Below are 26,979 nucleotides of genomic sequence, written 5' to 3'. Positions count from 1 at the left end.
GCGAGTCAGACTTTCACAGCCATTTCAGTTTTAAATTTGGGGCTAGCCAGAATGGTTTTTTCTTCATCCTGATTGGTTGGGAGTCTTGGTCTGTGTTTATTGGTCTTGGAATTTGCTGTGTTCTGCTTGATTAGTGTTTCTAATATCTTCAGTGTTTTGTGGCTTTTTCTGTCTTGATTGGCTGGCAACATAGTGTTCCTGTATTGGAGGCTTTTAGTGCAGCTTGGCTCCGAGTAAATAGACAGCTATCATTTATTAGGAAGCTAGGTTTCATCTGGGTGCTTGGCTGGGGTGTGTTTGAGCTGGAGGTATCAGGGGGGCTCTGTTTGTGCCCAGGTGTTTGCCTGGCTTGTGGTTACTCGGAGCCAAGCTGCACTAAAAGCCTCCAATACAGGAACACAATGTTGCCAGCCAATCTGCTTATTCTACCCCTGCCATTGTGATAGCTGCACAGTTTCCATCACATTGGCAATTGTGGCGTGGCGTTTTTGCTCATGCAACTGACTTGTATACTGTATATATATACACACACACACACACACACATACAGTATACAACTCAGTTGCATGAGCAAAAACACCACGCCACAATTGCCAATGTGATGGAAACTGTGCTGCTATCACAATGGCAGGGGTAGAATAAGCAGTTGAGGAGGGTGTGAAATGATGCCGAAGCCTCCCTCCAGTTCGGGGCATGAATGGCGCTTCCTGCCAATGCGAACGATCTCCGATGGCCAGATGGAATAGGACAACCTCAGGCGATCATTATATTATTTGGAGGCTAAGAGAGCCTTAAGCACGAATTGGTCTATTTCCAAACCTGAAAGATAAGTAAATAATTCTCCAGTTTCAGCCAAGGAAGAACGAAAAGCACTGCCTATCCTCAACAAGGCTGAGCCAAAACTGGGGAATGCTAGGAAGGAGTCCCGTGGTGGAGGAGGAGCATTCCAGAAAATAAGCCCAGCCTATACATGCAGAGACTGAAGCACCTCCCACTACTGGATGCTCTGAACAGCTCATTGGAGAATGAGGCATTAGAATAACATAACCTGATACCACTGGAAGACTGAATTTAGGAGGGGTGTGTGAGAATACATGATTTTAATCCAGTAAAATGTGTTAAAGAACATACTAGAGTGAATTTAACCTCAATATTAATTCCTGAAATTTTCCAATTAATGCCAGCATATGCTTTAGAGTATTTTCAGGAATTTGTATACTGTGATGGTAGCATAGAAGGAAGGGTTGAAAAAGCAAAATATTTCTTAAATGACTTTTAGAATATACATATTTAACAGTTTAAGATAACTGTGCTTGCCACTATAATAACAAAATAACAGGTGCTTTAAATAAAATATACATAGGCCTTAACAAAATTTGAAACGAACAAAATTATATAATGGATACCCAAAATACAAATAAGTTTTCAGATAAAAATCAGATGAACAAACATTTAAACGACTATATCAAATAAGCAATGGAAATGCATTTATCTAAAAGATCCAAAATGATATATGAATCTTATCACAAGCTTGTATATTTCTTATAAGAATCACAATACAAATTACAAAGAACGTTTAGATTATCTACCACACTGTGATTAGATCATTTTAACTTTAGACTGATAACAAACTATTTTGGATGGATGTAATTACAATAGCAGAACACAAATAAACAATGCATCCACTATTTTTTACTATTAGGAATAACCAAAAGTATGAATGCTTAATGTATTAAAATTTATGCAGATTAGCAAATAGGCCCCAAGACTGAAAAATACAAGTAATAACATTGAAAAGATTTGAAAAAGGAAAATAATTGTTTTTATTTAAAGAACTTGTAAAATGATTAAATAATGTGGCTTTAAGGAAAAAAGCATTTAAAATCTAACGGATAATTATTATAGGAATACAGACAAAACGTTTTGAAAATGATTGAAGCAGTGGAAAATTATATATTGAAAACTGCAACTACTTTTCTTTTAAAAAGTCAAAGACCACATTTAACTTCACAGTTTCTTTTATTCTGAAGTTTCATATTAGCATTATTTCTTTTGGAATTGATGAATAATTTTTTTCTTTTGTTCCATTAAAATAAAACTTTAAAGAAAACAGAACACAAAAACTAGTTTCCTTTGGTTTGCACAGAATCAAACAGAACAGGAAATATTAAAGGCTACAAAGAAACTAATCTATCAATAAAATGAATTTATAATACTTGGGACAATTTTTATTACAATGTTGAAATTGTTATGAAAGTAGGCAGTTTACAAGGCTGCATGCGTTGCTATCAACGAGAAGAACGCATTCAGTATGAAGCACAATCCTATAAGGCAGGGTCCCCAACCCATGGGCCATGACCTGGTACTGGGCCACGGCCCATTTAGAATCAGGCTGCACAAACGGCAGGCCAGTGCATACATGCAGGTCCACTTGTGTGAGCGGCGAACACATGCACAAGAAGCTCCATTTGAATGAACAGAACTATCGCCTCTGTCCCCTGCCTCCACTGGTCTGCAAAGCTGGAAAGGTTGGGGACCACTGCTATAAGGTACATAAATATATCTTAAAAGTTAACCCTTTGCTTACTGAGGTCATGTAAGTTGCCTTCAGGCCTTAGGGTCATCTGATGGCAATTTGAGATCAAAGCTCGATTTTTGTCCCCCTAACTTAGAAATATATTATCTGCATAGTTGAAAGGTCTACCATTTTTATACCTTTCAAAAAAAAGCCCTTAAAATGTATTTTGTAGAAGCTACTAATTTTAACTGTTTGTTTCCCTTGTTTTTAACATCTTGATTTTAATTTTTTGCTGTAAATTGCTAAATGTACAATAAACATATTAGCTTATAAAACATACAAATAAAACACATAATCCTTAAAATTACAGGTGACATAATATTGCTAGGGCCTATTGTGTGAATTTGCCCCATTCAAGTATTTCTCAAGCTTTAAATGACCTTTTGAGTTCAGATGCCAACAATACACACAATGGGTCATAATAGTTTCTACCTCAAGGACTGTGTCCAATTCTGGATGTCACACAACAGAAAACACTCAGACCAACTGGAATAGGTACAGAAGGGGATTAAAAAGCATCCAGAGACTGGAAACCAATGTCAACAATGAGACTGAAGTTACGAGGTACCTAGAACTGTTGAAAAGGCATGGCTGAGGGCAACATGACAGCATTCTTCAAATACCTGAAGAAATGTTAGAACATGAAAGAAGCCCAAAATTTGTTTTTTGTCATCTAATAGCACAGGACATACCATACTGGATTTCATTTGCACCCTTTCCTAGCCATCTTCCTCGCCTACCCAAAAGCCATTTTCCCCATTCTGACATTTATTTGTAAAGTGTATTCCTTAAGTGTGTCCTATGCCTCCCCTCTCAGAAGTAGCTCCTGAAATCCAGAAAGCTCTGTCATCAGTCTAAATATTTTGAATTCAGAGCAAAAAATTAAGTTGTCCTTGACAGCAAAATAATATAGTGAGGAAAATGCTTCGTCCAGCATACATTCCTCACAAAGTGGAAACTACTCCCAGTGTTGATTCATCTATCTAAAATCCTCTAGGGTCTGCTAAGAATCTCTCCTGCTAGATCAGAATACCCCACTTCATTATGAAATGGGAGAGGAAATGCATTCTAAAAAAAGTAATTGCCTGCATCTTTGTGTTTCCCATTTCCTCTACATACAAATACATCATGCCACCATCTTTCCTTTCGGGATAAACGACATTATGCAAAGGCAGAAAAAAAGAAATAGTAAGGAAAAGAAAATAAAGGTGGGAAATAAGTAGAAAAGAAATCTACCATCAATATCACCTGCTACATCTTGTCATACTATAGGTCAGGGGTGTCAAACTCAAGGTCCGCAGGCCATATTCAGCCCGCAGGGTACTTAAATCTGGCCTGTGGAGCCATCCTGGAAATAGCAAAGGACCGGCCTGTGGTGCCTCTGGCAGCCAAAACAGGGCACAGGGTAGCCACACATAGCACCCCCCATGCCCCATTTTTTTCCTGGACAGTCTCCGGCAGCATTCTGCCATCCAAAACAAGGCACGGGAGGCCTCACATGGCCCCCTTGTACCTCATTTTGGCTGGCAAAGTGCTGCAGAAGGCCTCCCAGGCTGAAAATGGGGCATGAGGGACCTCATGCAGCCGCAAGCACCCCATTTTGGCTGGCAGGGTGCTGCAGGAGGCATCCATCCCATCTCCCCCACCCTCCTGCTGGCCCATGGAGGAGAACTGCAATCTGATCCGGTCCTCAAAAAAATCCAGTTTGACACCCCTGCTATAGGTAGTCCTTGACTTAAAACAGTTTGCTTAGTAAATGTTTGAATTAACAACAGCACTGAAAAAAGTGACTTATAAACGTTTTCCACAGTTACTACTGTTGCAGCATCTCTGTGGTCAAAATTTGGACATTTGGCAACTGGCATGTATTTATGATAGCTAACAGTATCCCTGGGAACATGTAATCACCTTTTCCAACCTTCCAATGTAAAATCAGTGGGTAAACCAGAATCATTTAACAACTGTGTTAGAACTGCAGTGATTCACTTAACAACTTTAGCAAGAAAGATCACAAAATGCAGCAAAACTCATTTAACAAATGTCTGACTTAGCAAAAAAAATTTTAGGGTCAATTGTGGTCGTAAGTGGAGAACTACCTGTGTTTTGTTTTTGTTTTTTGTTTTCCTGGATATCCTTGCTTTTCTCACATTCATCTATATCAGTGGCCCCCAACCTTTTTTGTTCCACGGCCCGGTACCGGCATCACAAAATGATCCACAGACCGGTACCGGCATCAGCACGCACGACCAAGGCAAGGTGAGCCGAGCGACCGGCCAGCCAGCCGTCCCCTGCTTCTCCCCGCCACCTTCAATTCCGCCTTTGTACCTTTGTCGATGGGCTTTTCAGGCTCTTTCTTAATCTCCTCCTGAGTAACGTGAGACTCCACCGCCATCGGGATGGCTCTTCGTTCAAAGCCGCTCCCCCCCGATGAAACTAAGGTGCGAGGATTCTTTCAGCACCCAAACGCCGTTTTCCAACCGACAACCGACAAGCTTACCCAGAAGCACTTTCTCAAAAGCGCCGTCGAAACAAGATAGCGGTGCCCACTTATTTGTGCCCCGGTAAAAAATGATCCACGGACCGGTACCGGTCCGGGGCCCGGTGGTTGGGCACCACTGATCTATATGACAATTCATACATTTTCTTTTGTTCAATAAACTATTCATCTTTTTTTTTTAGAATCATCTTTTTTTTTTAGAATCATAATTTTCTTAAAGTTCTATTCTTTTTGACCCATTAACTTTTCCTTCACATATTTGTTTGCAATTCAGCCACCATTCATTCTTTCTACCTCGACATATCTCGACACTGATCACTTATTTTCATATTGTATCCACATTCATCATCCATTTATCCTTGATTGTTTGTTTCCTATTTATTACACACTTCCCCGTTTCCAATGCATTTAACTTTTTTAGGTTCCTCCCGACATTTTCAATTCCCATTTCTACATAAGCACCTTCTATCACATAGCTATTCTTGCTTCTTTTAACAAAAATTCACCCCTCACAACAATCTTCATGTTACATAGCCATATTTTCACACCTTAAAACGTCTTCATCCCATCTTCTTTTATTTGAATAAACTTAACACACTTCAGTGGCACTGTGGAATAAAAAAAAATTATACACTTTCTCATAACTCAAATATTTTCCTCCTTTATAGTCCCATTAATTCTACTGGGAAAGGAATTTATGTTCTAAACAGCCAACCTATATTCAGTATTTTCTTACTGGAACAGAGAAGCAGAATGGTCATGGGTGAAAAAGCAGTGGGAGAAGGAACAACTTCCAACTTCCTCATTGAATATCCTTGGGCAGAAGCTGACAGGGAGTATTGAAAATAATGATCACATGACCACAGCTGACCATGGCAGCATGATGGTGCAGCGCACTTAAGCAGTCCAACTTTGCCAAGGTTTCACTCCCATGTGAATAATAGGTCCTAGATTTTACACACACTTTTTAAATTAATCCATTTGAGGTAGATTGATTCACAAATCGTTGCCCTGTTAATATCCTAGTTCAACCAAATGTTTACAAACAAACGGGACAAATAGATACTCTTACACAGTGGACTCATTCTTTCTCGTCCTAAAATTAAACTTCCCTGAGGACACAGTGATTAGAATGCAGTATTGCAGGCAAACCCTGCCCATAGTCTGGAGTTCAATCTTGACAGGACTCAAGGTTGACTTAGCCTTCCATTCTTCTGAAGTGGGTAAAATGAGGACCCAGATTGCTGGAGGCAATATGCTGACATTGTATATAAACCATCTATAAACCACCTAAAAAGCACCATGAGGTGGTATGTAAGTCTATATAAATCTAAGTGTTCTTTACTATTGCTATAACTTTGTTTCTATTCTCATTTCTTTTCTTATTCTTTTCTTTTCAAGTTCCACTTTTGTCATTACCAAATAATCCTCACATTTTTTTAATAATTCTCTTTTTCATAAGAAACCATCAGTTCAGTCCTGCTTTTTACATTAATTCCTTTTTCACGTGTATACGTATTATTATGTTTAAACTATTTATTCAAAAATATACCCCTTTTTATGGAGATACTCACTAAACAATTACCATTTTCATTCATTCTTGTGTGTCTGAATGGTCCAAACAGAAACTTTCCCCTCAATTGCATTAATTAAGAAAGTTATACAATTGTCCTAGTCATAGGTAGACGACCTATACTTTAGGTTAAGAGCAAAGGCAAGCTACAGTACTTAGGAAAAGCACCATATGAAGTTCCCCGATCTACAGAAGAATACCCTAAGACTTATTAGAATACATTTTTATTACTTTGATTTCCTCAATACGATGAGAACAAAACGATTTTAAAACTTCAGAGAGCTGTAAAACAACAGTTAAAGGTTTCTATATTCATATGCATGTAACCACATGCATTTATTACCATCACAGTGTCTCACAATCATATGATCACATTGCAAGCTTCATAACTAGCTTCCAACATGCAAAGTCAAAGCCAGCAATAAAATCACAAATTGCAGTCATGTGCAATCATGTGTTACTTAGCAACAGAATTTCCAATTCCAATTATGGTCATTAAGTGAGGACTACTGTATAGGAAAAGCAACCATTGTCCACTATTTTCTAATATCTTTAGTTCCCAAATATGGAGAGCATGAGAAGCATCTCTTTTCACATCATTAAAGCATTCTCCAGATGAAGGCAATCAATTCTAGTCCTATTTTTCATATATATTGGGTTTTTTTATATATATTATATTTACAAGAGACCACCAATAATATTTAAGCTAAGAACTAAAGAGGTATGTTGTCTTTCTTAAACTTCTACAACATGAAAAGAACTTCAAAATCTCAATATGTTTTACATTTGTATATTTTAGTATTAGATGGGAAAACAGAATATAAAAATGTTTAATACAGGACAATACGTCTAAAAAATTATATTACCACTAAGTCAGTTTTAAGAGTGTACAATCATCAGCCAATATTTACAATTCATCAACACTAAATAGACATTTTTTTAAAAGAATTAATTTCCTCTTAAAAACAATTGAATATAGTGAAAGTAAACGAAAATTATTTTTTCTGTTCCTGTTGAGTAAAAGTTTTCTCACTCAAACAGCAGGGGGCACTAATACCTTCGAAGCCCACAGTAATTTTTTTTTCTTTAAAAATTTTTACAAACATGAATACTCATTTCAAATAATTTTACAGAAATAATGAAAAAACACCAGGATACTCATATAAGCAACAACCCAAAGGAAACATGGAAAATAGCTAAGCTCTGTAAGTATCCAAACAGTGTCGTCCTCCCCCCCGCCCCCCATAAGACCGGTTTATCAGGGCAACCTGATTTACCCAATCATGAGACGGAGCATACTGCTTCCGCTTACTACTATCCACATAGTAGTACTTAAATGCTGTCAATATTGATTATAGTTACTCTGTAAATATGTCAGTCGTTCCACCCCAATAAGGACTTCTACATGCAACCCTTACTACAGGAGCACATTAAGGTGGTTTGTTTGTTAAACTGATGAATCACATTTTCATCTTATTAAACAAGGATGACCAAGTGCATCAAGGTAGGAACTGTACACGGTCTAGAAATGAAGAACTCTGCACTATACTCCTATCAACATGGGCATTTAAACTAAATAGAAATATATATGATAGCTGATCTTAGACACAGTTCTCGTGACCCCAACCTCTTTTGAAATTTGCTTTGATCATTGATGGATTTGAATTATATTATAAAAGTATCCCTATCAACCACAAAATTTCCATAATCAGGACATAACAGCATCAGCGTTGTCCTGCTGGATTGGACACCCACTCCCCTGCTTATCTAGACTAGCAGTTTGTTCCCACAGTGGCCAACCGAATGCACAAGAAAGTCTACTAGTGCTCTAAAGTGAAAGGCAAATGGCCTTCAAAAACAGCAACACTAATAGATATTGATCTCTGTGACTTCCAGGAACTGGTCCAACTGTTTCCTGAAGCAGGTCCAACATTTCTTGGAAGCCAATATTTGAAAGATTTAAGATGCATGAAATAATAATAAATGAAAAAAAAAACTATAGCACATTTCTAATGATGCGGTGCCGGCTTGCACAAATCATTCAGCACCGATTATGAACAATTTCATCAATTAAATATCACCACTTTAAGAATTTCCCACTAAACACTGCCCTGATAATTCCATAAACAAGTTCTGTACCAAATATCAGCATTCTACCTAATGGTGAAATGGTGACTACTGGCCCTGAGGATGGGCATAAGAACATGCCAACAAATCTGTATACAGATCCTAAAAAACTATATGAGTTGGAATAAATGATCGGATTAAACAGAGTGGCTGCACCATTGAAATCAAGAGTTCTCTATTCATCATTCACATTGTAATAGTGGCTAGTATCTGAAATACACACAATGAAAAACTGTTGCTGGCACCAAATAATATTAGTGCTATTATAATTTACCGATCTGTTCTATCAGTTGGTCTATAATTTTCTCTCCAGCAACAAAGCATATAATGGCACAAGTATGAAACTGCCTTATCTAGCATGCATCATTCAATGTCATAATTTAACCATGCTGTTTCCATTTTAGTTAGGTAAGCACTAAGTATAAATTGCACATCTTTACAACTTAACAGTTCTTGCAATTATTCTTTTTTTAAATACAATACTACACCTCCCACCCACAATAAAATATAACTTAGGCACCATGTAATGTAAAGACATATTGATAAGTGGGGTGCTGAATTATTTTTTTTCTAGATGTAAATAGAAAATGGAAGGAAATTACTTTGTCAATTTCTGGTGCACATAGTACAGAGACCTCTGAGGACCCCCAAAGGGTTCTTGGGGTAACAGGAATTCAATGTTCCTTAGGGATTAATCCAGGAAAACAGCACAAGAGAACATGGTGATCTGTAGACTGAGGAAAGTGGTAAACTATAAAAGAAAAAGAAGCATAGGAATAGGTACAATAGAAGTTACAGTAATATCTATAACTTCTATTGGAATGTGTATGTTCGTAGGACTTAGAAATGTTGTTTACTTTTGAACTATCATACATGCTTAGTATTTTACTATGTTGATCAATAATGGCGGTATCCATTCTGAAACGTTGATAAGAGTGTCCTTGTTTTGTCGGCAAAGAAAAAAGAAAATGGCGGGATATCTCATTTTTAAAAAAAACTTTTTTCTGTCCACCCAGCTGGGAGAATCAGATACCTCTTGGGACCATATTGCCCTCAGCTGCTCTAGAATCAAGTGAATGCAAATCTAATATACTTATGCAATTGGGAAGGCATCTTACTTTATACCCAGAACATAACAAACACAACATTCATGGAATATATCAATAGGGACAATCAATTCTTAGAAGGTGAACTAGGCTTCAAAAAAAAAAAAAACCCTGCAAGCAGAGATGATGTTGTAAACATTTGAGACAGTGCAGTTTGTATGAGACTTCCAGGGCTGAGGCGTAAAAATTACTCTGTACACAAGACTGTATTATGTTGTATCTGTAATAATAAGTTATAAACTGTATCAAACACCAGATCAAATTAGTCTTTTGTAAAATACATTATTAAAAAGAAAGTACTATTTTCTCACCTTATTTAGGGGGGAAGAGCACCTTTTAAGAAAAGGTAAAAGTTGTTGCTGCAGTTGTCTTGAAGAAGTGAAGAAAAAAACCTCAGTGCTTAGATTGTCTCTTTAATTTGATGTATCTGTGATTGAAAATCTGAAGAGAAGCAAAAATATGCAAAAAACAATTTACCATCCACTTACAAAGTAGCAAATATATGAAATGTGTTTTGAATAAAGCAGAATGATGAAATGGATTTAGGCTACTACAATATCTATTAGGCTGCAATTCAATGCACATTATCTGAAAATAAGTTCCGTTGAGTTCAATGAAGATTACTTTGGAATATGTTACATTACATTGCTAAAATGACTCCATAGATTATATTGTTAAAATGATCCAATAAAATGCATTGCTAAAATTACTAAAAATTTCTATAATACCTGCTATCGACTTATTGGATAGTATTGGTCAGAATTCAATTTCAGAAAGGAATCCTAAAAAGGCTTTAAGAAGACTGGCTGTGCCTCTCAAACAAATGGGGATTTATTGCAATGCACTGGTACAATATAGCAAATATCAAAAGGATTTTTTTATGGTTTCAAAAAATCATTCAAAATCTGTGACTTTTAAACATAACTCTATTTTTGTGTGTGTGTTTATCTTTACATCAAACTGCCTTGCTTGCATGTAAAGACAGACATGATTGGTGCTTTCTGGTATATTAGCTTAATTTTAATGAAATTAAGATATGGAATGTTTTCTCCTTCTCTCTCCCCTCTTCCAAAGCCAAAACATGCAGCAAAATTCAAAGAACCTCATCATGTCAAAAGATAACAATAGCAGAGTTGAATCTCCCTGTGGTGAAGCAGACAAATCAGCTATATTTCTTGGTATTGAAAAAAAATGAGGAAGCAGAAGATAGCATTCATAATTTTTAGGGTTTAGTCAAGATTGATTAAACCGTAGAGACAATTGTAGCTATTTAAAACACACACTACAAAGCAACAGCTTAACCATGGAATATCGCCAGATAAACCATAATGTAAAGCCAGGAATAGATAAGCCAATTGACTTCCAGTTTCAATTCCTACAATCTCCAGTGAGCACAGGCAAAGGCTAGCTAGGCAATGCAGGACTTTAAAAAATCTGGAATGTACCAAATAGCCTGCCTTGTGTTAAGCTATAATGTTGTTCTGACTTAATGTTATTTGAAATTGTATTCATTGTAGCCTGTAGACCATCATTTCTTTCCTGGAATGGATCATACATTTCATTAACCCCACCCCCCCACCCCACCCAAAAAACCCAAAAACCTAAATCAGGCCAATGTAAATGAATTGCTCTAGTGTGATACAACAGAGGTCAATATTGCCAGATGACACATAAGCATGATATTACAAGCCTGTGCAACAACAGAAAAAAAATCACCTAAATCTGCTCTTCAAATAATGTTGGCATCACACAGTTAGCTACAGTGATACACTAAATTTTGCTTAGGACTTGCACAAAATTGTGAAAACCAGCCTGCGGTGATATTACATGGACACCTGTATCTATTTATACAAATCAAATGTCTTCTTTTGCAAAAGAACGATCTGCAAGAGAAGCTTTCCCCTTAAAATGAAGTATCAGAAAATAAATAACAAGAAACTGAAGCTATTATAGCATATATATTTTTTAAAAATAACCCAACCATATTAGAATATCTAATAGCATAAACAACATAAAATTGTGAGAAAGTTAAATGTGTTTCTTTCTCTATCAGAAGGCACCATTCCCAGAACTTCAGCAGGAACTTTTTAGTTTAAACAACAATATGTAAAAGGGAAAGTGATTTAATTTTTAAAAAGTTTTTGGATTAGCTGAAGTACATCAGCTCTTTCCTCATTTTTATGGTTGCTACGTTATCCCCTTACAAGCTCTTATAAATATAAATAAGTACATTACATTTCCTTTCAGTTTATTTTATAACATATAGTTTCAGGTTTTTTGAAATCATATGTTGAAAAGCAATACATTACTCCTTGAAATTATATGTTTGCACATATATGTATACCCCTCTGTACTTTTTAATTCCAATTGTAAGGTCTACTTTAACTCAAGCTAAATTCCTGGTGATTTTATGGAGATGTTTGTGTTATTTTCTTGTAACAATATGGAAGTGGTTTGCCACTTCTTTCTTCCAGGATGTTTTCCTAGTCTAATATACATTATATCCTGGTGGTCTCCCATCCAAATACTAATCAAGGCTGACTCTGCTTAGTTTCTGAGCCAGAAAAGATAGACCATGCATCATCACCTGCTGGAACTTTATACTCCTTTTTAATTTTAAGTCAAATTAAGCTGAAGATTTAATCAAATCGAGCACAATCTATTAAGATTTCCTTTATATATCCTATCTTCTCCACATATCCCATTTAAATCAGGCTTGTACAAGAGACATTCCTTAATGAATTATATCATTATTGATTTCCCTTTGTAAAAATTCACCAAAAATATCAGATTTATTAAATCACAATCTCCTAAAAACTGTGGAAACAATCAACATATTAAAATTTTATCCAGATGTTCACATCATCTTTGTTTAAATTTCAATATGCAATCCTACCCCCAGAACTCTGTAGTTTAACTTGCAGGGTTTTTAAAATTCATTTCTTACATTAATCATATTATAAGGGTAACCCTACACGAGTAATGAACAATTTTTTTTAATTCACTGAATTTATTCACATATAACTGGATACAGAATTGCTCTCTAAATCTATTATTTGTACTAAGTACATGAATTCCATCTAAACAGTTAATTATTCACCAGATCAATGGGCCAGCAAAGCACTCAAAGATTCTCTCAACAAAGAAACTGCTCCTTAACAAATTATGCCTGAGCTTAATAAACATTTCAGTCAACATTCACTACTGTGGCAGTGAAGGGGGAAAAGTGAGGCCTACTTTTGTTCTCAGAGACACCAAATATATGTAAAGCACTGCCTCCAGCTGTCAGAGCAAAGAACTAGATATGTTTTATTACACAATAGACGATTCTATAGTAAATGTTACCATAAAGATTATCTGACACTTAAAAACATAATCAGAAAAGGGTTTTTTTTAATGAAATGTAACTTAAAATAAAAGCTCTTGTACTAACTTTTCAAAGTCCAAAGTGAAAGCACATCATTCTTCAGACATCTCAGTCATAGGTCTAAAGCATTCCTACACATTCATAAAGCTTCATTAACAAGTCAATCATATCATAGTAGCAGAACCGTGAGAAAGAAACATTCTACAAAATTAATTCTATGTTCCTCTTGCTATTCCCTGTTACATTCATTTCTTTTTATTTTCAGACTGCTGGATGGCACACACTGGCCCAAAACAGAAATCTGAACAGAATGTGATGGAGTCTGTAAACTAGTAACAGCCTCCCTTAATAGGCCTGCTCGTATGAGAAACTGCTCTAAAAGATCATCATCAGAAGTGAAGTTGAAACTCAGCAGAGAGAGAGAAGTATGCCAATTAGATACACAGATGAAAAACACGCTTATAATCAACAATACTGAGAATAAATAAATAAACAAAAACAAACATTTCCAGTTTCAAAATGATTAATGGGGATGAAGGTTCCAAGTACTAATAATTTAATAACTTGGAGCAGAGCAAAATATAACTTTTTAAAAAATCAACGTGTGACGTAGAAGCATGCAAATATGAATCTTTGGCATTGTTAATGTGTTTTATTTTGCATTAAAAATGTATTAACTATAATAAAAAGCTTTGCTCTTCCCTAAATGTAATATTGTGTTTAAAACAGAGATATAAAAATAAATAAATAAGAATTGGAGCATTATGTAAACCATTAAAGAAACTGTTAAAATATTTATATTATGCTCACTATGGCCTTCGCACAAATACATTGTTATTATTAAATTCCAACTTGTTTTATTTTCCCTTATCTGTTAATTGCTAAAACAAATAAAATCTATATTACAATGCATTTTACTGAAATTATTGTTATTTCAATGATACCTGCATTAGTTGGTGTAGTTTAGATTAAAAATAATTTCTACAAATTCATAAATTAAGACACGGGGGATGTTTAACTTTTGTATGCCATTGAAAGTACACCATCATGTGTGATTCCTGCCTTCAAATGGCTAAGCAACAAACTCAAATTACTTACTGAAACAGATTTTTTTTAGTATAAACTCTGAAGTTTTAAAATGCTACAGGCAACTGTTAATCTACTAACAATACATGTTCATGGCATTTGCATACCACACAACCTTCTATTTACACGAACTGTCTTTATGGGAAAATCTAATGACACTGGTTTAGGATCCAAGATGAGAACTTTATCATGAATTACTTACAAGCCTACATGCTCCTGACAAACATTGTGTAAATTTTAGAAACTGGGATGTAAAAGCCATTCATCACTCAACAACACAGCTAGAAAATGCATTCCAGGAAACTGAAGCTATTATGCTTGCAAAAAATTTTAAGGGTTGGAATCTTTAAATTCCTGCAGTGGTTTGATGTTCTGAACATACAAGACACATTTGGACAGTAAAGACAATATAGACACACATTAAAAAAAAGTTACATGGGCCACTCTTGTGAAAATATAAAGGGACCGATTAAAAATTCCAGAAAGCTTGTGTTGTTGCAGATGGAAAAGAATAAAAAAGAAAAATCTGAAATCTCAGTTCTCAGCATAATTAAATACATACCAAATTAATCCATATTTTAAACAATCCAATTGATAAAATGTTACCCTAGTAAAAAGCTGCTGTTATTCAAAATATGTATGGATGGTCCCACTATCCATTCAGTCCCACTGAATCAAAGAGGAAAACAGCCAAAGTTGCCTGTCCTACAAAGTTGCCCTAAAGGATTTCTTCAAAGTAAAATACCAACCATAAACCAACTAAAACTCAAAGACCTTTAAAAAAAGGTCTTCCAAGTTTAAAAGCAATCACCAATGCCTTCTGCTAGCTCAAATAATAATACCTTTGGGTTAAACATTTTCAATTGCACTCAGAAATTCATGCAGAGAAGAGGGATGAACCATTACCACTGTTTATAATTTTACAAGCCTCTGAAAAAACTAAAAAAATACAAAAATATTCAGCAACCAGCTTAACCTAATTTCTAATGTGAACAAGCACTCTTCTGCTAAAGATCTATAAACAAGAAAAATAAATATTAATGCTATACAGAAAATCTTACGACTTGCAAATCCTACATCGAAAGTTAAAATTACTCCAATATCACATGCAGCCTCTGATTTCTTCCATTTCAGTTTTTATACAAATTATGTGTATCGTCTGCAAACAGGCAATACATAAATAGTACATAAGTGACTAAAAAGTTGTTCATGCCTGCAACATAAGCCCATCCGAGGTACCCCAGTCACAAGAAAAATGTACCTGAATGGACGATGAATACTGTCTGTTACCATGGCACCTCAATCTAATTACATGACTGATCAGGGCTAGAGAGTGCACTGAAACCTACACCACTGACATGTCTCTACATGACAGCACACGCACACACATACACATAGAGAAATGTGGAAAACCTATCAGCTTTTTGCTTCCATTTACAGTGGATGAGAATAAGGACAGTTCTATTCAGTAGAGAATGACCTGTAAAACAGTTAACAGGAGAAAAATAAACCTGTAACTCTAAGTAAAACAGTATCTCATCAGTTATCTCTTCCTCATTCATAACCCTTATTCTCAGAGCAATAACACTAGGCTGTCCTCACCAGCCAGACAAACAAATCCACATTCACTGATGAAATCTGAATGTGCTGTTTCAAGGTTTCACTGGAAACTGAAATAAACTGCCCCAGAATGTCAGCAAAGTAACTGGTTACACTGAATCACACATAATTTACTACCCGTCAAAAACACAAAATGTGGATTGCTAAAGATCTAATCACCTCCATCATGAAATATTTCCTATTCAAATATATGGGTTAAAAAAAAAAAGAATCCACAAACAAAGACATGCAACAACATAATTGTGGTTTCCCAAAGACATAATTGTAAAACTAATTATTATGCACATTATGAAATTATAAAGTATGGGATTTCCTTCCTCCTCCAATTCTATCTGAGTTTATGATCACTGGGGAAAAATATTATTCTGGAGGAGTCCCTATTGCATACCTTACGGTAAACAAAATAAAAATAGCTTGTTCTTGTTAGCCACATAGTGTGGCATTATATAACAAGCTTTCAATTTGCTCTCTTTTCGATCACTGGATTCTGATCTTTTTTTTTTTTTCGGCTGCTCTTTTTACAAAATCCCAAAACACCTCGGGTATCTCTCTACCTTTCAAAATGCTATTTTGTTGTTCCCGTTAGCATGTACAATACAGATCGACGTATGCAGGAAAATACTTTCTCTGTAACATTTTAGGGGGAGGGGAGGGGGGGCTACGCGATTGTTTCAAGGCTTGGAGATCAGAATAAGGCTTCGGCAAACTAAAAGAAGGTAACTTTTGAAAAATAATTTGAGAGTGAGTGACGGGAAGCAGGACAGCAGCGAGACACAAAACAGGATTTCAAAAGGCAGCGGTACGCGGAATTGTCTCTTTTTTCTCCCTCCCCCCCCTCCTTTTTCTTGAAGGGGGGAAGGGGGAAACAACTCTGTTGGGTTTATTAAAAAAGAAAGAAAAAAAAAGAAAAGCCGATCCTTCCTGGCAAAATTTTGGCAGCCCCTGGTGGCGATCTTCCCTTCTAGGAAAAGCCTAGCGGAAGGTGAAAAGCAGAAGCTGCCGGGGAGGATGGGTCAAGGTGAAGAAGGGAACACAGCCCTCTCCCCCGCCCCCCTTCTCTCTCTCCACCTGTAAACGGAGCCCTACCTGCTTCTCTCGTGCCCAGCAGTGGCCTTTACTCACTCACTGACTCCTTGCTGTAGTAGTGCCCGGAGGAGCCTCCAGCCGATTTGGGGCCTGAATGTAGGAGCATAGTGGAGGAGCTGGAACTGCTACCGCTGCTGGGCACATCCCAGTCCCAGCGCCGCCTCCTCCTCCTCCTCCTGCGCCGCCTCTTCGCTTCATTCACCCCTCCGGCAACCACCCAGCCCCGTACTATACAGTTGCAGCGACGGCTGGCCCTCCCTTACTATCAAGCCGTGGGGAGGAGTGGGGGGGGGAGGGGAAGAGAGAGAGAGAGAGACGCTCTTCCGCTCGCCCTCAGCAGCCCAGCCGGCCTTCAGCAACGGCGAGAAGGAAGGACGCGACTCTAGCCAGACGGCGGCGGCGACGGCAGCCAGCGAGGCAGCCGGCGGAGGGCGTTGCTTCGGGACGCGCTCAAAAAACTCCGCGGCCTGGGCTTAAGCCCCGCGCTCTCCGCGCCGATGGCTCCCCGGGCGCCAGTCACGCACTTAGGGGGACGAGGCGGCGAGAAGGCTCCCGCTTTCTTGCTCTTGGTAGCCCCCAGCGTAACGCCGGTGGGCGCCGCAGAGGCTTTGATAAGAGAGGAAGGGAAGCCAGCTAGCATCCAAGCCAAATGCGCGGGGTGGGTTTTTTTTTGGGGGGGAGGGGGCTGGGGGGTCATACGACTGACTTCCTGTTCTTTCTTTACTCTCTGCTTTTACGGAGCGTGGCGGGGGGGGGAGGATTTCTCGTATGCCCAGAATGCAAAGAATTTCAGCCAGCACCACCCACAGCACGTAAAAATAACACCATCCTGGCCTGGTTTCTCCTTCCTCCTTTGGCTCCGGCCTCGACACCTAAAGCCCCGGAGGGAGGGAGGTGTATGTGTGTGGGTTCCCCCTCCTCCCCCCGGGTAGAGGGAGAAAGAAGAAGAGAGAGGAGGGGAAAAAAAAATTGGGAGGAAGAAGCAAGCGATGCAATTGACAGAATTCTTACAAGGGCGACTTTCCTTCCAACCCGTAGCATATAACTCAGCGTTACGTCGCCCTTCCCTTCCCCCCCTCCCCTTTCCCAGTAACCTTGTATGTGTTTTTCCAGCTGGAAATATCTGGAGGCTTGCTTGGGAGGGGGGAGGGGAGCGAAAGAAGCGAAAGCAGAGGAGGAATTTTTTTTTTTTAAACAAAAAAGCCACTTACTGTATAAAGTGTCAGTGGAGACTGGGGTTGTGGGGAAGGCGGACCGGAGAAAAAAAATATAATACTTGCCAGTTGATCTCAAGGTCTTGGAATTGGGGTTGGGTTTTTTTTTTGTTTTTTGTTTTTTTTTGCTTTTTTAAAAAATAAAATAATTTATTTCTCCTTCCCTTCGGTGTGATACAGTTGCTTCCCTTACCAATTGTAACAGAAATGACGATGTCTGCGGATAGTAAGCTCGCTCCTCTCTTCTCCAGTATGTAAATGTGTAATAGAAGGCAAATATGGAGCAGTTGGCAGCCTCTGCCTTAGCTCAAGGATCCTACTTCATGCAAAGGGGTGGAGGAGAAGGAGGCAACTCTTTGTCAGACGTCCAAGAGAGCCACACAGATTATTGCATACGCACAACAGAGTCTGGCCAAGCCAGCCTTAACCCTTTCCGAGCGTCTCTGTTGCTTCTAGCAGATAATGTGGTGTTTTGTTAGCCTTGCGTTTCTCTTTGCCTTTCCTTCATGATCCTCCATCCTAAATTAAGCACATATGCTCTCGAAGGGTCTGTCATCCTCCTTCACTAAGGTCCCCAAACCTCAGAGGGATATGAGGCAACTATTGCCTTTTTTAAAGAGACTTTTGCAAGTGATACCATTGGGGGGGGGGAGATACTTAAAACCTTTTATCCCTCTATACTCAGAATGGACCTTAACTTTCATAGAGCTTGCTCCTCATAAGAGTTATGTTGTCCTAGTTTATTCTGAGGTGATACTGTGGTAGTGATCAGAGGCATGAGGGGGAATTTTGTCCTATGTCACAGTAACATGCAAAGCGTCGAGATGCTTGGACCAGGTAACTATATAAATACATCACTGTTCTGCACTTGATCGCTGGCATTCCTTTCCAGAGAAAAATAGTGCATATTCCCTTTGTTTCAGAAGCTCGGCTATGTCAGAAAGCAGTTACATAGGTGATAGTGAGAGAATTGGCGGTATACCCAGATAACACTACTATTAAGTGATCTGCACCAGTTTCCAATAGACTCCCAGATACAATCAAGGTGTTGTCCCAAAGGTACATTTTTAGGAAGCAAATGGATTTTCTTATTTTTCTTTGAAGACATTTTGCTTCTCATCCAAGAAGTTTCTTCAACTCTGACAGGATAGTGGGGAATGGAAGGATTTATATTCCTTACAGACAGCTGGTCATTTGCATCCTTTTAGAGCAGGGGTGTCAAACTCGCATCGTCACATTGACATATCAGGACCTTTTTTCCCCTTTGCTAAACCAGGTGTGGGCATGGCCAATGTGTGGCTCATCTGGCCCATAGGCCACAAGTTTGACAGCTTTGTTTTAGAGGGTCGTTGAAGTACTTGGAGATTTATCTGTGTCCTCAGGGTCACCTAAGTAGTACTACTAGTTCCAAGGATGAACACTCTGAATGGTGTGAAAGTAGAAATGGATTTCCAGAGAAAAAAATTGCAGACTACAGGAACCAGGGGCACTATTCAGGTGACCGTGAGGACACAGATAAACCTGCAGGTGCTTCAACCAGCCTCTAAACGGATGCAAATGACCAGCTGTCTGCAAGGAATATAAATCCTTCCATTCCCCACTATCATGTCAGAGCTAAAGAAGCTTCTTGGATGAGAAGTGAAATGTCTTCAAAGAAAAAAAAAATAAGAAAGTCCAGTTGCCTCCTGAAAAAGCAACTTTGGGACAACCATGCCCTGGATGACTGAGAATTTCTACAGACTTTTCATCAAGGTGTCGGTTCTCACCTTTGTGCCATGGTTCCTTTGGTGAAACAGCATCATCTTGTGTGGTCCCGGCAGTGTCCTTCCCTGTCATGCAATAGCCTTCCCTCCCTCCAGATATAGCCTTCCCTCCCTCCAGATATACCAAAGGACTCAACCTTGCTGGCCTACAGGAATAAGGATGTTGATGGAACTAGTGGTTGTGCTTGTGCTTGATTGGCAGATGCAAGTTTTATTGCGACTTCAACTTTTGTTGTTGTTCATGTGGCTTTATGTTCTAATTATATCATTATCCACCGAGAGTTCCTTGTGATAGGTGGGTAGCCATATAAGTTTATTAAATAAATAAATACATAAGTATAAGATCGCATTATTTTTGACCTTATTTTCTCCTTATATTTAAATAGGAGAAATATCCTATTTAATCCCATAATAGAAATACTTCCTTGATGAAATATGAGATCTCAAATATAGAATAAGAAATATTCCTTCATTATTAAAAAAAATATGCATTGGAAAGGCCTTAGCTTCTACACCATGTTACCCTTTAAAGGATACTGGACTACTAGATGTTGTTCCTCTCTTCTCTTATTTTATTATGTTATGGAAAAACCTTACATGGAGTTGAGTTATTTATTGTAGCAGATGAAATGAAGCATTAGCCAAAATTGAAGGAACCTGATTCGATGTGATTAAATGGACGTATGATTGATTAGTCTTTTGCTTTCCCCAAACAGAGTCAATCATTATAAATTTGAGGTATTTTATGCAGGTCCATAAAATCTATTTTAACATAATACAATTACCTATCATTAACTTAATCATTGTGAAATTTTCTGGGTTTGTGTAATGCACTGAACCATAAACTTAAGCACATGTGTTAGGTTTGCACAACATGGTTCCCTAAAATGAGATTGGACAGATTGTTGTTCATTGTGTTTTGTACACATAGATCAAGTTTGAGAATGTGGGTTTTCCTGTGGAATTGTGTATATGAAACAGTATTCTTCATTACGAGTGTTCCGATTCCCAAGTTAGTCTGATATCAGGTTATGTTAGAAAACCTGTTGAAGAACTTCAGTGCACCCCAAAATGCTGTATTGACACTAGCTAACTCTTTCAAGGAGTTTCATAGCAACTAAAAGCAAAAGCTTAAAGTAGGACCCAGCTATTTCATCATTAGAATAAAAAACTAAAGCCAGTTTTGAATCAATAAGGCTGGTTTATCAGATCTGGCAGTTTGAGCTCTAGACAACCTGATAAAGTTTGATATGTTTTCACTTGGAGTTCTATATAAAATGCAGTAATTTAACAAACATACTGCTTTGTGTGGAGTAATTGCTATGTGCAGCTAAAATAATTACTTAATCAGAATTGAATTATGTTCTGGCTGTAAGAAATGGCAAAGCTACAGGAAATCAATCTGGATTTTTTCAGATGCCTAAATACACTGAGGGATGTATTATTGATGAAAAAGTCCAAGTTATTACAATTTAAAACACACCCGAGAGAGCAGGACATCAATTTTTCCCCTTTCTGAGTCAGGGTCTCTAACTTTTATTTTATTTAATAATGCTATCAGCTCTTGTGACTTGCCACAATCAAGACAGGTTTTATACCTTTTGCCTTTTAATGACCTCCATAACAATAGAACTGGGGCCCATCAGCATCAATGCTAGGAGCCCTATAGAATCTGGGGGTCTCTATATATTGCATCATCTCAGTACATCAGCATGATATAGCAATAGCAATAGCACTTAGACTTACATACCACTTTATAGTGCTTTACAGCTCTCTCTAAGCCATTTACAGAGTCAGCATATTGCCCCCAACAATTTTGGGTCCTCATTTTTCCCACCTTGGAAGGATGGAAGGCTGAGTCAACCTTCAGCGTTGTGAGATTTGAATTGCCAAATTGCAGCCAGCCAGCAGGCAGCAGAAGTAGCCTGCAGTACTGCACTCTAACCACTGCACCACTGTGACTCAATCCAGAATAAAAGGTGCAAATCCAAACCACTGATCTATGGCAGTAGAGATACAAGAAACTATTTGTGCTGCCATCTTATGGTCATCCATATTTTTGCAACCCAGTTCTGTTACCTTTAGCCCATACACCACATGTGCATATTTCAAAAATTGTTCAAAAGAAGTTCTTGAATTTTGTCATATATTCATTGTAACTGTTTTTATTTTGTTCTACCTTCTTCGCAAGCTTGAAACAAAAAAAGTGCTGGTGCTTTAAGGTGTCAGTTCATTAAAGTTAATGTAATTCTTAAATCAGCCACACCATTTCACATCATTTCTGTAAAATTGTGGGGCTTTTTATATAAAGACCTGAGAAGTGATATGCTCACCTGAATTCTGGAGCACATCTTCTGAATTGTTTTCAAAGACTCACAGCCGTAATATGGATGTCGTATAGGAATACTTAGATAACAAAGCTCATCTAATGCATTTGCTCTTTATTCAAGAAAAAAAACCAACCCTGAGTTGTGAGGCTCTTTTACTATTTATAATATTTTTATTTTTAACAATAAAAATACAAAGCTCTATTCACATTAACAGTGTTTGTGTCATTATTAATATATACCACTCCTTTTATACATAAACATCAACTCTTATTTCTATCCTCCACCCATTTGTGCCACCTATCCCAAACCACATAATAGTCCGAATCATCTTTGCCTCTTAATTCCATAGTGAATCCAGTTCCGCACAATCCATTATTTTTTGTGTCAAGTCTTATTCAGATGGTATCTTTTCCTTCTTCCATCCCTGTGCAAAAGCTATTCTCGCTGCAGTTATGACATGTATAATGATATAAAGGATGACCTTGCTCAATTTTCCCTTAATTATTCCTAATAAGAATATTTCTGGTTCAAGTTCTAATTTGTACTCTGTAATTTCTAATAACCATCTTTGTACCCTCATCCAATATTTTTTAACCTCTGGACACTGTCACCACATATGGAAGAATGTTCCTTCTTTGTGTTTACACTTCCAACATTCTGTTTTTGTGTTTGGATACATTTTGGCCAGTCTTGCTGGGGCTAGGTGCCACCTGCAAAACATTTTATATTGATTTTCTTTAAATACTGTTGAAAATGTCCATTTACAGTTGTCAATCCACATTTTTTTGTGAGGCTCTTTTACAATAGTGCATAGTTAATGTGCCAGGAGATAAGTTGTTACTTGAAGAGTCCTCCAGTTCAATTGTTGGTAATGTAATGTATATTATGTGCATAATATATATTACATTACCATAATACATAATATATAACATACTTGGTGCATAAGTGCACCAACGTGCCTACCGTCCCTGTCCTATTGTTTCTTTTATATATTTTTATTTTTCTTATATGTATCCATGTATTCATAATTATGTTTTTAATTATACCTTACATCTTCTAAGCAATTGACAAATAAAAATAAATAAATAAATAAATAAATTATTGTTTTACACACAAACTTGTAAGACAAGACTCAGCTTGACATTCTAAATGCACATGTACTGTTCAGAAAATATTCCACAATGACATATGAAATAATGTATACACTGTATATGCTGCATGTAGTGCAGCTATATTTGTGACAGTGGAAAGACATAACATAGCTTTACATTCAGATATGCTGCCTTAACATCACTGAGTATTGCAAATATTCCTCACAGCCTTCAAGTATTATATTCCAAAATAATTGTCATAAAAATAACTTAATTTGTCTCAGTACAGCCTCTAATGAGTAAGAATAAATCATTTCTCAAAAGTAATCATATAAGTTCAAAGAAAATCCTTTTGGATATAGACAAGTACTTTGATTGGGGAAATTCATATAGTCACAACTTTTATTTCAGGCACAAACCTTTTGCTCAGCTTTGGTAGGTAGGCCAAGTTGTACTGCCAGCATCCATCCTTCCTTCCTTCCTTCCTTCCTTCCTTCCTTCCTTCCTTCCTTCCTTCCTTCCTTCCTTCCTTCCTTCCTCTCTCCTTCCTTTCCTCTCACTCCTTCCTTCCTTCCTTCCTTCCTCTCTCCTTCCTTTCTTCTTCACTCCTTCTTTCCTTCCTTCCCTCCTTCCTTCTTTTTTCAAGCAATTCAGGTAGGCTTCTCAAACTACTAATTCTCTTGAAGTTTGATTTGGCAGTTCCCCCCGCCCCAAGGAGGTTATGATTACAGAATTAATATAAATAAACATGTTTCAGATTTTCCTGTGTAATTTTAGTGTGTCCTTAGGAAGAAATGTCATTAAATAATTTTGGATTTATCAATTTATTTATTGTTCATTCTTGTGAAAGATCGCAAAGGTTTTAATTTAAATCAGTGCTTTCAAAATCAAATGAAAACTTGAAAAAATTGTGTATACATATGATATATCTATATTGATAGATAGATAGATATAATCTAACCTGAAAAATAAAATATATTTATTATGACTTTTAAATGACTTTTTCTTATATTTATTTTAAAAACAATTAAATATGGCTCAAATGTGCCTGAGCCTGAGACTTCTTTCTTATGTAATTATTCATATAATATGTAATTATTCATGCTACTGAAAATGTCAAACGTAATTGCCAAAGACCTTGCTTATACTGTTACCATTCCACTTGAAAAACATGCCTGAGAATCATGCACGTAAGATAACTTTGAATTAGAATTATTATTCCTAACTTTAATAGGATTCATTTATAATTATATGAGGCCCTTGTAGCTTATTTACAGTTGCTGGCAACTACTGGGTAACAATAAGCTTCATGTTGTAGCTTATAAGTTGCAGGGATGTAAGCAACAAATAGACACAGGTCAGCATTGTTTTGCAAATGTAGTTCTTGGTTAACGTTTCTTTTTATCAATTCATAATCCATCTGGTTATTGGTTTGAATATGTATACCAATGTCCATGGACAAGAATGATAGTAGCATACATGAACAAACAGGGCAATAGTATACCTATGACAACAGTGAGTCATTCCATTGACTTAGAATAGATAATTTAAAAGGATGGAAATGGGACTAGGTCCGTGATGGCGAACCTATGGCACACATGCCAGAAGTGGCATGCAGAGCCATCTCAGCTGGCATGCAAGCCGTCACCCTGGATCAGGTCCACTGTGCATGCGCGTGCCCCTTCTGCAAGCCAGCTGATCATCGTGTATCTGCTGCGCATGTGCGGGGGTGCACAGGAGACGCGCACACTTACGCACACACTTACGCACACTTACCACGCACAGGCACGGGGTGCACGCAGGGGGGTCATGCACACATGCAAAGGAGGGTGTGGGGTCATGCACACATTGCATTATGGGTGCAGGCACACGGCGATGAAAAGGTTACCTGTCACTGGACTAGGTCATTACTGTCCCTTATTAAAGAGTAGACATGGGTGGTGGAATTGGACTCTGGAAGGAGAAATACTCAAATCAACTTAATTTAATTTAGTTGCATGGGCTATAACTATTAGGATTTTATTTGAGCCTTAGGCTGTTCCAGGATGATTTGAGCAAACTTGAAAGAAATAACAGAAGTGTAGTAGCTTTTGGGAGAAATTTATTTTTATTTATTTTATTTTAATAATATATTTAGTGGGATTTATTATCTACATATTTAATATAGGTAGTCTTTGACTTACAACAGTTCATTTAGTGACCATTCAAAGTTACAATGGCACTGAAAAAAAGTAACTTATGACCATTTTTCACACTTATGACCATTGCAGAATCCCCATGGTCACGTGATTTACATTCGAATGCTCAACAACTGACTCACATTTATGACAGTTGCAGTATCCCTCATCCCCTTTTGTGACCTGACAAGCAAAGACAATGGGGAAATCAAATTCACTTGACAATCGTGTTACTAATTTAAGAACTGCCTTGATTCACTTAACAAATGTGGCAAGGAAAGTTGTAAAATGTTGCAAAACTCACTTAACAAATTTCTCACTTAGCAATATAAATTTTGGGCTCCATTGTGGTCATAAATTAAGGACTACCTGTATTACTTGAATTTGTAATATTAAAAAAAGAATTTGGGCAAAATTCCTGTTATGATTTAGGGATTCACTGTATTTTCAATAGCAGATCTTATTGCTAATTTTGTTCCTGGAATCTTTTGACATTATAGATAATATTTCTGTGGCCTCAGCACTTAAAATTACCAGTATAACTTTCCAAAAAGCAAGGTTATATTACTCAAGCATGTTGATGGACTTTAAGCCACACTTATCAGGTGAACGTCTTTGACCTCTATTATGCTAAAGGCTGCATTAACAATGCAATCCTATGCATACCTATTGAGAGGTAAGACCAGTGGGGTTTACTCCAGGTCAAATGGGTAACAATCAAGACTGAAGTTTAAATTATAAGTTATATTGGGTGTCCATCATCAATATTCCTTCCATTCCAATAAAAAATTACCTCTTCTAGTAAAAGACTCTAGCAAATATTTTTAGTTGTATATAGTTGAATGTACTTTAGTATAGTTGAGAATATAAAGCCATTTTTGCATAATTACAATGCTATAAACTTTTTCAAATGAAATACATTAAATTAAAATTACATCACATTAAAAAAAAAACCTAATTCAATCCCGGCCAACTGTTAAAATTATTAAGATCCTGAGATCCCGATTGGCATCATCACTCACTGGCATTGATCATTATTCTTTAGCGACTGTAAATATATATTCAAATATTTAGAAACTTTTTTCTATATGCTATAAAATGTGCAATTAAATGAAAATTATTTAAATAATAAAAAATAATTATTAAAAAATAATTTAGGGAATAATATACCACAAAGTCAATTCCAACTTGGAAACTGTATAATTCTATACATTGTACAGTAGAAATTAGCTTATGTTATCACACAATATTCAGAATTACTCAAGAAAGCAACGTGGAGACACAGAGTGGCAGCATCAGCCAGACAACACTTTTTACCTCCAAACATCCTATATTTAGGTTGGTAGAAAAAATGTGAAACGAAA

At 37.2% G+C, this 26,979-nt stretch overlaps 1 protein-coding gene across 8 annotated transcripts in view; it reads right to left on the bottom strand.

The window, feature by feature from the left end:
- The window catches only part of ATXN1 (ataxin 1), a 228,191-nt gene extending 209,610 nt beyond the window's left edge, over positions 1-18,581 (bottom strand). For 2 of the 8 annotated variants that reach the window (XM_087930907.1, XM_087930912.1), the window contains exons 1-2: positions 17,041-17,199; positions 10,193-10,322 (exon numbers count right to left, since the gene is read on the bottom strand). The gene's annotated coding sequence lies outside the window, so the exon portion shown is untranslated. Of the gene's footprint in view, positions 1-9,377; positions 9,527-10,192; positions 10,323-17,040; positions 17,411-18,251 lie in introns of those variants that run through there. The other 6 variants (XM_087930908.1, XM_026699566.2, XM_087930909.1 and 3 more) reach the window with 6 other exon arrangements.
- Positions 18,582-26,979: the final 8,398 nt, after the last annotated feature.

This window comes from Pseudonaja textilis, chromosome 3, assembly GCF_049901715.1.
Source record: "Pseudonaja textilis isolate UNSWEBS1 chromosome 3, rPseTex1.2, whole genome shotgun sequence".
In the NCBI taxonomy this organism is placed as follows: domain Eukaryota; kingdom Metazoa; phylum Chordata; class Lepidosauria; order Squamata; family Elapidae; genus Pseudonaja; species Pseudonaja textilis.
Note: the sequence above shows the minus strand (reverse complement) of the source record. Positions and strands in the feature narration are given on the sequence as shown.